General features: G+C 39.7%; 1 protein-coding gene across 3 annotated transcripts in view; it reads right to left on the minus strand.

Moving 5' to 3' along the window:
* The window catches only part of ANO10 (anoctamin 10), a 126140-nt gene that overhangs the window by 783 nt on the left and 111157 nt on the right, over positions 1-14200 (minus strand). The window contains exon 1 of one of the 3 annotated variants that reach the window (XR_012672611.1): positions 4048-4888. The exons of the other annotated variants lie outside the window; for them this stretch is intronic. The gene's annotated coding sequence lies outside the window, so the exon portion shown is untranslated. Of the gene's footprint in view, positions 1-4047; positions 4889-14200 lie in introns of those variants that run through there. 3 annotated transcript variants of the gene reach the window in all.

A 14200-nucleotide genomic window follows, 5' to 3' on the forward strand; every position in this document is an offset into this window, starting at 1 on the left:
AGCGCGCTGGGCCGGCTGGCATCGCCACCGCTGCTCCTGAAACCCCCGACCCCCATCGCTGCTCACGCCTGCGCGCAGGGGAACCGGCAGTCGCTTTATCTCGTCTTGGGCAGCACTGGCTGTTACCAAAAACAATGGCAGTGAGCAGAGACAGGTACAGCTGATGGGCTTCACTGGAAATCCGCTCTTACATTTAGAATCATAGAATCATACAGGTTGGAAAAGACCTCTAAGATCACCGAGTCCAACCGTCAACCCAACACCACCATGCCCACTACACCATGTCCCTAAGGGCCTCATCCACACGTCTTTTAAATACTTCCAGGGATGGTGACTCAACCACTTCCCTGGGCAGCCTGTTCCAAGGCCTGACCACTCTTCCAGGAAAGAAATTTTCCCTAATGCCCAATCTAAACCTCCCTTGGTGCAACTTGAGGCCATTTCCTCTCGTCCTAGGCATCGATACCAGGCTGCAATTAAGAATGCTTATCTCTGAATCACAGATTTATTTATTTATTTATTTATGCATTAAAATACAGGATAGTTCTTTGAGATAACTTCAAATATGCAAAATGCTCACCACAATGAAGGACTGTGATATCAGCATCTCAGACACAAAGGGAATTTAAAAAAACATTATTAATTATTCCTTGTTATAGTAGATATTCATTCTGAAGACATGAATGCAATTTGCTTAGTCAGTGGGAGAATCTACCTACTGGCCAAGTGGTATGCACATTTTTAAGGTACATTCTTTACAGATGTAAAATTTTAGTTCACTGTGAAGTCTTCAATACTGTAGAGGGGTTTTCTAATTTTTAGAAAAACGATAGAAGTCATTTAGCCTTAAATATTTACGTTTTTAAGGGATCTTAAAAGGTCAGTTAACTACTGACACAATGCTGCGCCCAATTTCCCATTGCACGAATGTTAAGCTGTAACAGTTATTCAGTATTTCTGTATTGCCGATTTTTTTTTTTGCTGTTGAATTGAACAAAAACCTTATATCCTGTGATATAAGAAAGAGGTAGCAGACTGCTATGGTGATATGTGTTATTTCCAATCCTGTTGTTAACCGGTTTTGTCTTCATTATCTTAGGACGTCACCAGAGAGATCTCAATGTGAAACCAGAATAACAATTCCAGGTATCAAAAGTATCTGCTGAGTAAGAGAAACCAGAGCCACTCTTCGAAGCTTCTTGTTAAAGAGGATGTTTCATAGTACAGAATTTACAGAGGCAATAAGAGCAGAGTTTAAACTGTGCCAAAGGCGTCTCTCACACATCACCTTGGGTTACCAGCTAAGGGTCTTGCAACGTCTGGAAGGCTGGAAACCACCCTGATATACTAAGAAATAATTACAGTGACTTAAGTCCCCAAAGAAAAAGACTGAGAGAGAACAGTCAAAGGAAGGAGACTAGATGGAGACCAGCCCAAAGCACAGGGTGAGGAGCAAAGGCAAGGAGATGCACAGCACTGCTGGAATTCAGGGGGCCGCAGGCCGGTGTCCAGCATGACCGCCTCCTTCGAGGCAACTTAGCAGACAAGGCAAGAAGAAGGCTGGACATGAAAAAACGTGAGTGATCATATGAGGAAATAACTTCCAACTCCCAAGCAGCTGTGTAGTTTCCATATCATCCACCCAGTGATGGATGGACATGTGCTTCTGGGTTAACGTTCCTTCATTTGTGCTTGTACTTGATTTCATACAAATGGCCCAGCACATACGAGCTATTAGAAACACAAATACCTAATAATGCTATCAAAAAAAGTGGGAAAAGAGGAAGCTGCAAATACGTGGATACTTCCATTCAATTTCTATCCTGTAACACAAAGATGTCAGATTGCTTTAACACAGCACCTTCTAACTTTCCTTTGCTGCTAGTCTGTGCCTGAATCCATTCCAAAACATTAGTCTGCATGATAAAACCCACCTACAATAACTCCACTTTACCATTTTTATCTGTATTTCCATGCCATCTATAAGGGAAGTAAAATTAGTTTGTGATACAAATATTTATATGCTTCTCCATAGCAACAGTGCAGAAAAAAAGCCATAGCTAAATGCTGGAATACAGATTCCTCTTCTGTATCCTGATTCACTTATTTAAATAAATGTCTGTATAAAACTACAGCATCTTAATTAAAGTGACTTCTACCCCTCTTGTAAAAACATTAAAAAGATACAGAAGACAGCAACGTAATTCAGTTCATGATTCATCAAATTCAAAACTAATTCTCTTATTTTAGAATAATTTCCTTAAATTCTTAACATTGTTGTAATTATACGGGGATTGATGAGGAATGTAGAAAACTGGAAAGGTATTTTTATTCTCCTATTTCTGCAGGGCTTGCCAAAGTCTTGGAAAAAAGCAAGCACGTGACTATTAATGATGACTAGATGGTAATCTGCCCAAAAAACAAGTGGGACTACTGTCATTTATTTTTGAAGGCCCTCCTAATTTTAACTGAGCTAATCTTATGCTAGTATTCTCTTAGGCTGGCAATTTTATGCTAGTATATTTAAATATATGATGAACAAACAAATTTCCCAGCTTCGTCAGTGGGCTAGTGAGTAGAAAAACCTCTTAAAATAGCTTCACATGCTGCCATGGGCAAAACCAGTCCAAATGCAGTCACTCACATATTTCAGGAAATGAATCATAAGCAATGTGAGAACCCCAAGAGCTGCGTATTTAATTTTTTCTTTATAATTTCTAATACCAAAACATATTTTGCAGTACCTGGCAGCACCAGGCTCCCCGAAGAGCTATCACTGCGGCAAGCAACATGTGGTGGCACCATTAGACAGCGAAATTCTTTGCCAAGTTCAGGCTGAAGAATTTTTAAATTTTCTTTTCTTTCACTGTGAAAGGAAATGTTCCTTTTTACTGGGAAAACATCTCTCTAGGACAACATATGGGCAAGGGAGTGTATTTTTTTTCTGATACAGAGAAAGGGAACTGACAAGGTACATTTTAAGATCACCTTTCCCCGGATGGCCCCAACAGGCTCATTGACAAACCTGGGGGGGACTGAGTTAACTACTCTTCCATCAAAAACTTACTTCTTTGTAAGTTTTAAGTAGTATTTTAAAAATATAGAAAAAGAGGTATTAAAAACTTCTCAATCTACTTTTCAAACCTACTACACACATCATGACAAAAAAAAGCAACGCTCAGTTGAGGGCTATTAAAAGCCTCTGTAAACTAACCAGAGGCATAGCTCAGAAATGAGTTGGCTCAGGAAACCATTCTTCGCTTATTATCAGCTGAGAGTTACAGAGAAAGGTTTATGCTTCTGTTTTGCAAAACAGGCGGCTGGTGCCTGACAACTGATCGCACAGTCCTGCTCCCCGGCAAGCTAGGCCTGGCTCTGCGCAGCACTTCGGACCACGTCTCTCTCCCGCTGCGTGGCTGTACCAACTTAATGGTCTGGTTTACGCAGCACACTTAGCCACAGTGGCCTATGCATGCAATACATAAGCGAAGCATATGTTTAAAATAATATTAGTTTATTGTGGTGGAGCTATAGTGTAGTTTATTCTAAAATTCTACTGTTGGGAACTGCTCTAAATATTTATCTGCTGTAATTCAATAGATCTGCTATTTCCATTTTATTAAGTTTAAATTTCTTTGTAAAGCACACATAATATAATTAGACAGTACTTTCAGTAGAAATAGCAAAAATTCTTCAATGTGGTTTACAAATAGGCTTTTAGCAATTAATTAGATTTCACTACATTTCAACATTAAATTTTCTGAAAGCACTTTAATAAAACATAATGGATACTTTCACACCACAAATACAGTTGCATACCAAGCCTGGAAATCAGGCTACTTCCTTTGTGTGTTCACAACCAGAAACACAAATTTTAGTACACAGGGTATTGACTGTAGTTATCAACGACCGGTAACTCTCCAATTAGAGGGTGTACGGAAGTCTGATCTCGTGATTTAGCGCTGCGAACAATACTACTTAAGATATGCAAGTAAAAGAAATAGCTACAAACAGGAACTAACAGAAATACACAGTAACACCACAGACCTCGACTAAAGCAAAACCAGTTGAGTTGCCAAGGGTTTTACCGCCCGCAGCGCTAGGGCTTTGTTCAAGCCGCAGCCTCACTGGAAATCCAGGTCGCTTCTGCCTGGCATGGGGAGAACCGTGGCCCACCTTCATTTTCAAGCCCTGTGCGCAGAGCCCACGGACGACGAGATGCTTTGCATCTCGCTCTGCGCAGCAAGGCTGCCGTGAGCATGAACGCTGTACGCCCCGGCGTGAAGCTTCATTCTGCCCCCGCGGCTGAGAAGCGTGCGCTGCCTTCCACAAACCCTATCTCGCAAATCCATCTGTGACCTTCTTTCTGCACGGGGGGATGAGAGAGATAACCCAGCATTTCTGCTGTTACCAGTGCTCATTTCACACACACTCATAATCTAATCAAATACCCTCAACTTTCCTATATGGTTTCTACGGGACAGCCAACGTTTTATCAGGTGGCTAACGGTCTTTGCTTTCCTCACTTCTGGTTGTCTGTTTAATGCTGATTTCTTGCACTTGCTGAGCTCTGTGTCAAATGCTTAGAACACTGTTATTTTCCAGTTATGGTTGGTCCTGGTAAGCCAGCCTCTAACTACTTTTAATTTTACCACCGTGTGTGTTAACACCAACTGAAAACTCAACCACAACCTGAGTAAAACAATTTTAAAAAAATAGAAAGCATTTAAAAGTGAGAATCAATGAAACCAGGAGTTAATGACTCACCCGTTTGGTGCTTTTCCATATACATACTCAATGTACACATACGTTTGTCTATATGAAGAACAGACATGTAAATAGCCATATAGTTAAATATAAGAAGATATAAAGGCAGATGTTTCTAATCAGCAACTCCATCTTCTGCTTTTCCTGTATTCACCATGTAGAACAGCTCGTTAGCAGTTTACTGCTTAAAGAAAGCATAGTGTTACATAGTATCTTTCTCACTTTCTCAAATTAATTATAATGTGAAAACATGATGGATATATATTAAAATTATTCTTTCCTAATGGTGTACAGTCACAACAAAGGTAGCTTCTTGGGCCTTGAGCTGTTTGCTGGCAACTGCAAGAACTGTATCAACTTAATCTCTAAGTACCAGTCAGTACTTACTACCTCAGAAGAGAGAAATTAACACCTACTTTAAAACTCAGTAAGCCTCTTCCGCATCTAATATTTTATTCTGTGTAAAAGTGTAAGAACTTATTTAATGGAAATTCGTTCTCGTTGATTATAATGGTGGAAAGTTGTGGTAACTTCGTATCTAGAACCACAAACCTTCCCTCAAGGTTTCCGCATGTGGCATTTAACGCTTTGTGCAGCAAATGGAGCTTAAGGACTTCAGGTTTGGGGTAACTTTTAAGCCTCATTTCTGACTCTGACCAGTTTTTCAGCAACCTCTTAGTTGCCACAGCTGAAGATAACTGATGCTTGTTTACAGTAGCAATAAACACCATCTATATTAGTATACTCCTGTTTATAAATCCACGCAGCCACAATATAACACTGAATGCTTATTTTCAGTAACTCATCCAGTACAACCCCTTAAGTCTTCTTGAAAGCTATTGACTTCCAGAAGACAGTTTCCCCCCTATGTCCTGGTTTCGGCTGGGATAGGGTTAAATTTCTTCCTAGTGCTGTGTTTTGGATTTAGTATGAGAAGAATGTTGATAACACACTGATGTTTTCAGTTGTTGCTAAGTGCCCTTCTAGTCCAAGGACAGCTCCCGTGCCTACTGACTGAGCTAGGTACACAAGATGGGAGGGAACATAATCAGGACAGCCAGCCCAGCTGGCCAATGGGGTATTCCATACCATGTGACGTCATGCTCAGTATATGAAGGGTAGGCGTGATCCAGGAAGGGCCGATCGCTACTTGGTTATCGGTCAGCGCGGGTGGTGAGCAATTGCATTGTACATCACTCATTTTGTATATTCTATCATTATTTATTATCATTATTCTCCCTTTTCTGTTCTATTAAACTGTCTTTATCTCAACCCACGAGTTTTTCTCACTCTTACCCTTCCGATTCTCTCCCCGTCCCACTGGGGGGGCGGGGGGAGTGAGTGAGCGGCTGCGTGGTATTTGGCTGCCTGCCAGGTTAAACCACGACACCCTACTTAAATAATATGACAGAAGACTTGTTCTTCAAGACTTGTAGGAACAATTTCGCAACTTCTGTATTTAGCAGAGCCGAGACCAATGGTCCTGTGATGCTGCGAACCAGTGAAAACAACTCTCTCTAAAGAAGAGCCATACATAACCATTAGGCAGCCAAAATGCAGATTTTTGATGAGGAAGTGAGAAGAATTTTAAACTGAAGATAACAAAGAAACAAATGCTGAATTATGTAGCTCTCATGAGGACTCTGTAAGCAATTACAATAATTTAACCTTCTGAGCAGTGAGAAGTTACTAAGCGCTGCAACTGTTATTCTCCTTATCTCTCGGCTGCATCTGGAATACCGTGTCTAGTTTGGGGCCTCCAGTACAAGAAGGATACTGATCACCTTCACCAAGTCTAGCCACGGGACACAAGATGGGCAGGGAGTTGATGCACATGCCCTGTGAGAAAAGGCTGAGACACCTGCCAGTATCTACAAGGATGTTAGCAAGAAGACGGAGCCAGGCCCTTTGCTGAGGTGCACAGCAAGAGAAGAAGAAACGAAGTGGTCATAAAGAAATAAGAGAAAAAAAAAAAATCACTACAAGGATAACTAAGGACTGCAGCAGGGGCCCAGGGAGGTTTTGCAGTCTTTGTCCTTGGAGGTTTTCAAGACCAGACTGGAAAAAGCCTCAGGCAACCTGATCTGAATTTGGTGTTGACCCTGCTTTGAGCAGGGGGTTGGGACTAGGGACCTATGTGGTCCCTTCCAGGCTGGGAGATATTTATTGTTGTTTCTAGAGGAATCGCAGCAGAGAAGTTTGGCTGGACTCTACAGATCTAGAGTGGGAATCTGCTACAACAAATAGCAGGTAACAGCAAAAAAAAAATTCTCTTCTTTCCTTTCTTGTATGCCTAATTCATGACAGAATACCAAGTAAAAAAAACTAGCGCTAATGAAACAGTAAGTTTGCAAAACTAGTAAGTGCAGAGTCAGGAAAACTTGCAGAATCACATAATACGTGCCTTGGAGTATTGTGCCTGATTAATAGCTCTGTGAAGCATAGCAGACAAAGCAACCCCATTTGTAGTAGATTTTTTCCAAGATTTTTTTCTGATCTACTTCATATTATCTCTGATTTCAATTGCAAAGTATTAATTAATACTTATTACAATATTCTTACTGTATTAGTCACCCTTAGCTGAACCTTATTTTAGTTCAGTAGATAGTACAAAAATGTGGAAATAATAGAAGCCACATTAGATAGTATCATAGTATTTTCTTCAAAACTATATCTTACATATTCTGACCCTCAGAACATTTATTTTTATCTTATTTTAGTTCATACTTTTAAAAATTCACTTCTCTCACTGTATCTGACCATATAGTTGCAAAGTGAGAGATAAATACACAAAGTTAAACAATATGTCTGAATGCCTAATGAAGAGCATGTGCTCTAACCGCGCTCACAGGACAACAGACCAGCCTAGCAAATGCTCTCCCCTTTAGCTTATGCAATTACCTCTCATCCAATAAGCCAGTCAATAGATTTTGGAGTCAGAAACTATGGACTAGCTATGAAAGCAATGATGCAAAAATATCCGAAGTGACATGACCTTGATTGCATCTCAGAGCAAGAGGAATGGGCTGCACAGTCCTTCCAGATCTGTGCCTGTCAGTCACACATTTCTTTAATTTTGTGACCTGGGTCAAACAGATTTCACCAGAGTTTAAGGGTGCAGTTTGTCCCTGGGTTAACAGCACGTCAACAATGTTTCAATGATTTCAGGGTGAGCTATGATAAAATTTATTTTTTCAGGAGGTTTGGGTAATGTTAATTACCAGTTTGCAGTTCCTAGTTACAATCAAGAGACAATGGGTAAAACAAACCATTCCTCCTCTCTGAAGTTTAACAAGTTTATGCACTAAGCAGGATGCCTCTGAGCACACACTTATATCCTTTGGAAGAGAAATACCCAGCACTTTCAGACTTTACTTAGGCCACTGGACACAAACCCCTAATTTACGGATATGCCTGACACTGAAGTGTAACTGCAGACATCGCTGAGTTAGCTTTACACCAACTGTAACAGCAGTAACAGCCTGGCTAAGAACCAGGTTGCTCAGTATACACTGATTTACTCCTTAAGCTCACACGCTTTGCAGTCACCCTGCCTCATGATTCAGGAGGCACAGCTGAGAAACAGTGAAACCAGCGCCTGAGAAAATGCCAGCACCAGCGGCGAGGGACTCGGAGGCACCGCGGTGGGATAGCCAACAGTCCCTCCTCCTCAGGCTTCTGCTTCAATGGTTAAGTGCCCAGGTGATGTCAAAAATACAGAGCTCACTACAGCTTCTAAGAGAATATACGTTTCGGTCTAATACTTTCAAGACAAGCAAAGATATGTGAGCTCTGTGCTTCCATTTTTTCCACCTTAAGACTGGAAGGGACCTGCTGGGTTATAGACACGAGCCTCCCTCGAGTGCATAAACCCACGCAGCAGTAGAGGTTTGGCCCTGAGGAGACCACACAACATCTATTCCAGTATTACACATGCCAAAATCCACACAGTTTTTGTCAACGTACTTTAAAAAATTCTATTGTACGAAAGGCAAAAGACTAGTTTAAACTATTTAATGCCACAAAAAGAACAGAGGAAACATCAAGAGCATGAACACTTCTCCTTGTGATCCGTGCAACAGCAGGGAATAGACTGTGTGAAAAGCCAAGATGGCCTCTCAAAATGAATTATGCCCAACCCTCAGAAGAAGACAAAAAAATACTCCGTAAGGCCATTACTTTCTGGCCACAGATTTGGCCAACACTGGAACCCAGGCACACGAAGCCCAACACCTAAGCACCCACAGCACTAGCACCCTGTCCACCCTCTCCTCTGCCAGCGGACACAAAGGCATGCCTAGCCCCAGCCCAAGCACAGCTTGCCTGAATAATAACCCGGGCCCACATTTCTTTCCAAATTTGTTAATTTGTGGATCCGTAGAGAGCCCTACTCAGTTTCCAAAAATTAGTAATACCAACAAAAAAAGGTTACTCCTCTATACAGGAAATTAATTAAGTAATCTAGACTGGACTCCAGATAACAAACAAAGAACCCAACTTCAGGCACTATTTTTAGAAATTTCTATCCGTGATACAAATCTGACATAAAAAGCAGGTAAACATGGAGGGTGCATGGCTGTGCTCTGTCCTGCTACTACACACCAGCCAAAATGCCCCGAGTACAAAATTTCCATCCGTCTTGTAGCAGGCAAGAAAATTCAGCCTAACAAATAGGTCAGATGACACCAGAGAAATCAAACAACTGAACGGTATAAGTAGAAAATATTAAAATATACTTGAAGTATAAACCACGTTTAGAAATTAGACTTCCACACTAAGTGCTGGGCAGATACATAGCAAAAGCAACGACTCTCTTTAAGGAGTTTTTTTTTTAAGAAGGAATTTGCCTCTCAGTTTATCTGCCATATCAGCACGGAAAGTGAGTTCAATTCTAAAGTTATTGTTACCACAATATTTACAAAAATAACACTTCACTGCAGTAAAGTAGGAAAAACCATTCAATGTTTAAATTATTTGGTGAAGAAGAACTACTGTCAATTCTACCCAAGAGTTTAGTAGGCAAGGAATCCAAGACCAGCAACAGAAGGGTCCTGCCAGGTCACCCTACTTGTTTTCCTCCACAGTAGAGGCTCTCCTGCCCCAAGTACTTGTCCTTACAATATCATTTCCAGTAACATTTTCATTCTTGTATTTCTTTTCAAAGACAAGCTTTCCTCTACTTCCTGTGGGGGCTCTGCTATTACCTGCTATGGCCTATTCACAGCCCCCTGAAAAATAATCAGCATAGAGCTGGTAACCAATTGCTAGTTGCGGTCATTTTATAAATATCCTGAAGAAATCAGTTCTACAATTTTAAAGTGCATCAAAGCTCCCTTTGGAGATACTTTCAGAATAGCAATGGCACAACTGACAGAATTCCTTCTTGCACCAAAGACACCTGTGATAAGGCAAATTCCCCTTCTGCCAAGCACCCCGCTCCTTGGGAAGACTAGGCACACAGGGAAAAAGAGGCAACTTGTTTTCCCTTAATCAAACACTGGGCTAAGCATAAGTATTGATCAGTTACAGGTATTGATTTGCTTTTAAAACTATATTTAAGTTGATATCTATCTGACCAGATAAAGTCACATACCTATTCAGACAAAGTCAATTACTCATATTAGTTACGGTGGATTTACGGTTTGATCTGGCTCAGAAAGTTCTTGAGCTGAGCACAGGCAGAGGATGGGAAAATATTATGGGGAAATATGTTAGCCCTGCTCTTCGCTCTAGCCTAGGCATCTGCTTATTGCCACTTTGGGGCCTGGGCTAGAGAAACCCTTGATCTCACAACCCTTATGCAGATATACACACATACACAAAGGACATGTATAGCTTATTAAGCTTGCCATTTTCATTTAAGACGCACAACGGGATACGAAGCATTACTCTTAGAGAACTACAAAAGATTGTCTAGTAAGCATGTGAGAGAGTCAGAATAAACTTTGAATTAGCTTGCATAGGTATTTTGAAAATGAGGAAAAGGTTGGTCTGGTGGTTTATAAGTCTGCATTGTAATAGCTGACATAGTCTTAAATTATAACAGTATTTATAAATTACTCTGCTATGCCTGTAGTAATTTTAAACAACCTAGCAAAGGGTAAAGGTCTGGTTTCCTTGAAGGCAATAGCAAAGTTCCTGTTCACTTCAGTGAAGCCAGACTTTTCCCTTTACGCGCTTCCTAGGTCATGAGTGAACAAAATGCTTTTCCTTTTTCCCAACAAATTAGTAGGAAGAAAACCTCTTTGCTACAGGTTTGTTACCACATTTATTCAGAAGTGAAGAGCTGTAGTGCTCGATTGGTAAAGCTCCTGTCCATCTGTCTGCTTTTTCACTAGAAAAACAAAGTCCTCCTGTGAGTTACATCAACGAGACGCTGTACTCATCAGTACAGCCATGCCCCAGGCGCTCTTCCTCCGTAGCCCCCTTTTCAGAGCTATCTGTATTGCTATCAGAGACCCTAACAAAATTTTGTGGTTTTCTGATACTAATACTATCAGCAATTTCTTTGCAAAGCTTTATGAAATTATTTTGCAATAAAGAGCAAGCTATGGAAAATTAAAACTATATAATAGCTACTATTTTTAGGCTGAAGGGATTTGAATTTTTAAGCAGCTTTGTAACATAAAGACAAACAACAATCTGCAGATATGCTGAATATTAGCGTGTACTCTGTTTCTGAGATTGCTTTAGTGCCTTGGAACACCCTACACTATATAACTGCGCAATTACAGAAAAAGATTTTAGGATGAGGTTTAGATTGGAAAAAATGTAGGAATGATTTCTGACTACTTAATTTTATTATTTTCAAGCCTTGCCAACCCTATAATCCCAGTTTCTCGCTGTTAACTTATTTTTTGTGCAAAACAATACATAAAAGCATAAGCAGATTACTTGTATTATATAAAATACATATAAATTTATTTTAGTAACATTGTAATTTTTAGGTTTAGAACTTCATATTAAAACTATTATCTTCTAAACAAAACTTGAATAATTGCCAAAAAGGGTAAGCATACTGAAATTATTCTTTTACTTTTTCAACATGAACCTTGTGGCCTTTCCATGCACAGAATGGTCAATTTTCATATGCTTTGGTAACACTCCTCCTTATTTTTTCTGCTTTTTCATTTCTGTCAAATATTTTTGCTTTCTTTATTAAAGCATTTTACCCCCTTTCCTTAATTTATTCCTTGCTGATTCCCCATCCTGTGTTCTGCTGTCCTAGCTGCCACCCTCTCCCTTAGATTTTTTACTTCCAATTTCTTCAAACCAAGAAATTGTTCCCTTCTGCATCCAAATTCACTGGTTGGTAAGGGTCAAACTTGCTGGCAGAAAAGCTGCCAAGAGGACTGGCCTTGGCGGCTGGCAGCTCCCCGGTGGGAAGAGAGCCGCACTCTTCCTCCCACTCTCATCATCCTGCTCCGCTTTTCAGGAGCGGTGGGAAGGAAGGGAAGAACCCAGTACTGCTAGCACAGCCCCACTTTGCTGCTCTGCTCTGAGGGGCTGGATAAAGCCTGGCAACAAACCAAAGCCAGAAATAAATGTGTTGAACAGATATATACTGCTTCAGTCCAGCCTCTGTTCTAGACTGACCTTCTTCTTTTGCTTCAATGGAAATTAGAGCTAATGGTGCCAGCTTCAGCATGCACTGAGGGAGTAACTATTGTGATTCATGTTAAATTGCCACACTAATTTAATTCTATCAGACCTCAAGGCTTTGCTTTGAAATGTTTCTTATACATTGCAAAGTGCTGTTACTGGGTACCCTGGGTTACCAGTACCATCACATTCCTATTTCTCAATTTTAATCTATCACAACAATAAATACATTATCTAGCATGCAACCACAAATATCTAAAATAATTCCTCTTCAACACATTAGCTGTAGCACATTAAAACTCTGTCCTATTGCTATAGAAACACTGCACAACATTACCATTTGTCAGAAAATACATGTTGTCTTATAAATTTTATAGTAAGACCTTTATAAAATAGGTTGTTACATCTGTCAAACAAACCACATTTTAAAAAACATGCCAGTAAGTGCTGTAAATAAATGTTTAGGACATCATATGATTTTGCATCAGTAAAGTGAGTTAATATTATCCAGTGAGTCACCTAGTTAATTCACTGTAAATTTATGTGATGGTATAAGATGGAAGGTGAACACACATTTCCACAGATCCTTCAGGGCAAATCAAATATGCAAGCTGGGACAGGACAAATAATTACAAAATATTAACAAGCTGCAGAAATCCATTTTCCGCACTTTGAGCTTGATAATATGTCAGTGCTCACATGCTCATGCTTCCTTCTTGGTACTGGAAACAACCAGAACGCAAAAAGTGAAAATTCCATATATCGTTACAGGACCAACAAAACTGCAAAAACCATGGCAGTCAGCTACATCCTTTTCTAAAATAGTAATAATAATAATAATACACAACTGTAGCGAAAGATTTCTTCAATAACCTAAAGCAAATACCTTTCACATACTAAAAAGAAAGCGCATCATCTTCCACATTAATAGGAAATAACGGTAACTATTAGTGGTGTCAGGAAATACATCAAAGGAAAAGAGTATGCTCAGTAAAAAGAAATGGAATTGTAGGCTGTGGTTTACAATAAGCCAGTGTCAGAGTGCATCTACAAAAGGAACTCAATAGCATCCACACACACAGATTCTCATTCTCTCTCTCTCTGTCTGTACCTGTATACTACATCTATACATATATAAAAATTATAAAGAAAATGCATACACACAAAAGAACAAATAAAGACGACTTTAACAATGCTAGCTTCACAGGAATGAGCAGTGTTAGTATAATGCTTGTGTTTAAAGGGGCATTATCAACAATATTAATGGGAGGCTGTTAGGTTTTGGTTTCCATGTGTTGTTTTTTTGGTTTTTGTTACCTTGAAAATTCTCCTCCTGATGCCTTCCTGGTTTGTAGCCTGTGAAATCTGGAAATTGTCCAATATCACTACCATAATGTTACGGGGAATTCACACTTCAGATCAGCAAAGGAATTCTTCAGCAGACAGTATACCCTAAAGACTAATTAGCATTAAGCATTAATTTAAAATATATATTATATATGTTACTCTATATCACTAACTATTAATCTCATATATAAATAACCTTCAAATAATTATATTTGAATTTTGCAATCTTATTAACGTTTGATCAAAGAAATGTATCCCATTCAAACTGCCATCTGCTGAACTTGCTTCTTGACTTTGTTTGATCTTTCTGTGACATGGGAATAATCACAAATAATATCGGGAAAAATATATAAATAACACCTTAACAAAATTTTCTCTCTTATGGAATCTGCAGGGGTTCGACTAAAAAGACGAAAGGAAGTCTCTGTCCCGTGTTAGTGAATGAGTGAATCTCTTTTCTTGATTTCTGCTGATCAGTGAAAAA

The sequence above is a fragment of the Calonectris borealis genome, chromosome 2 (assembly GCF_964195595.1).
Source record: "Calonectris borealis chromosome 2, bCalBor7.hap1.2, whole genome shotgun sequence".
Taxonomy (NCBI): Eukaryota; Metazoa; Chordata; class Aves; order Procellariiformes; family Procellariidae; genus Calonectris; species Calonectris borealis.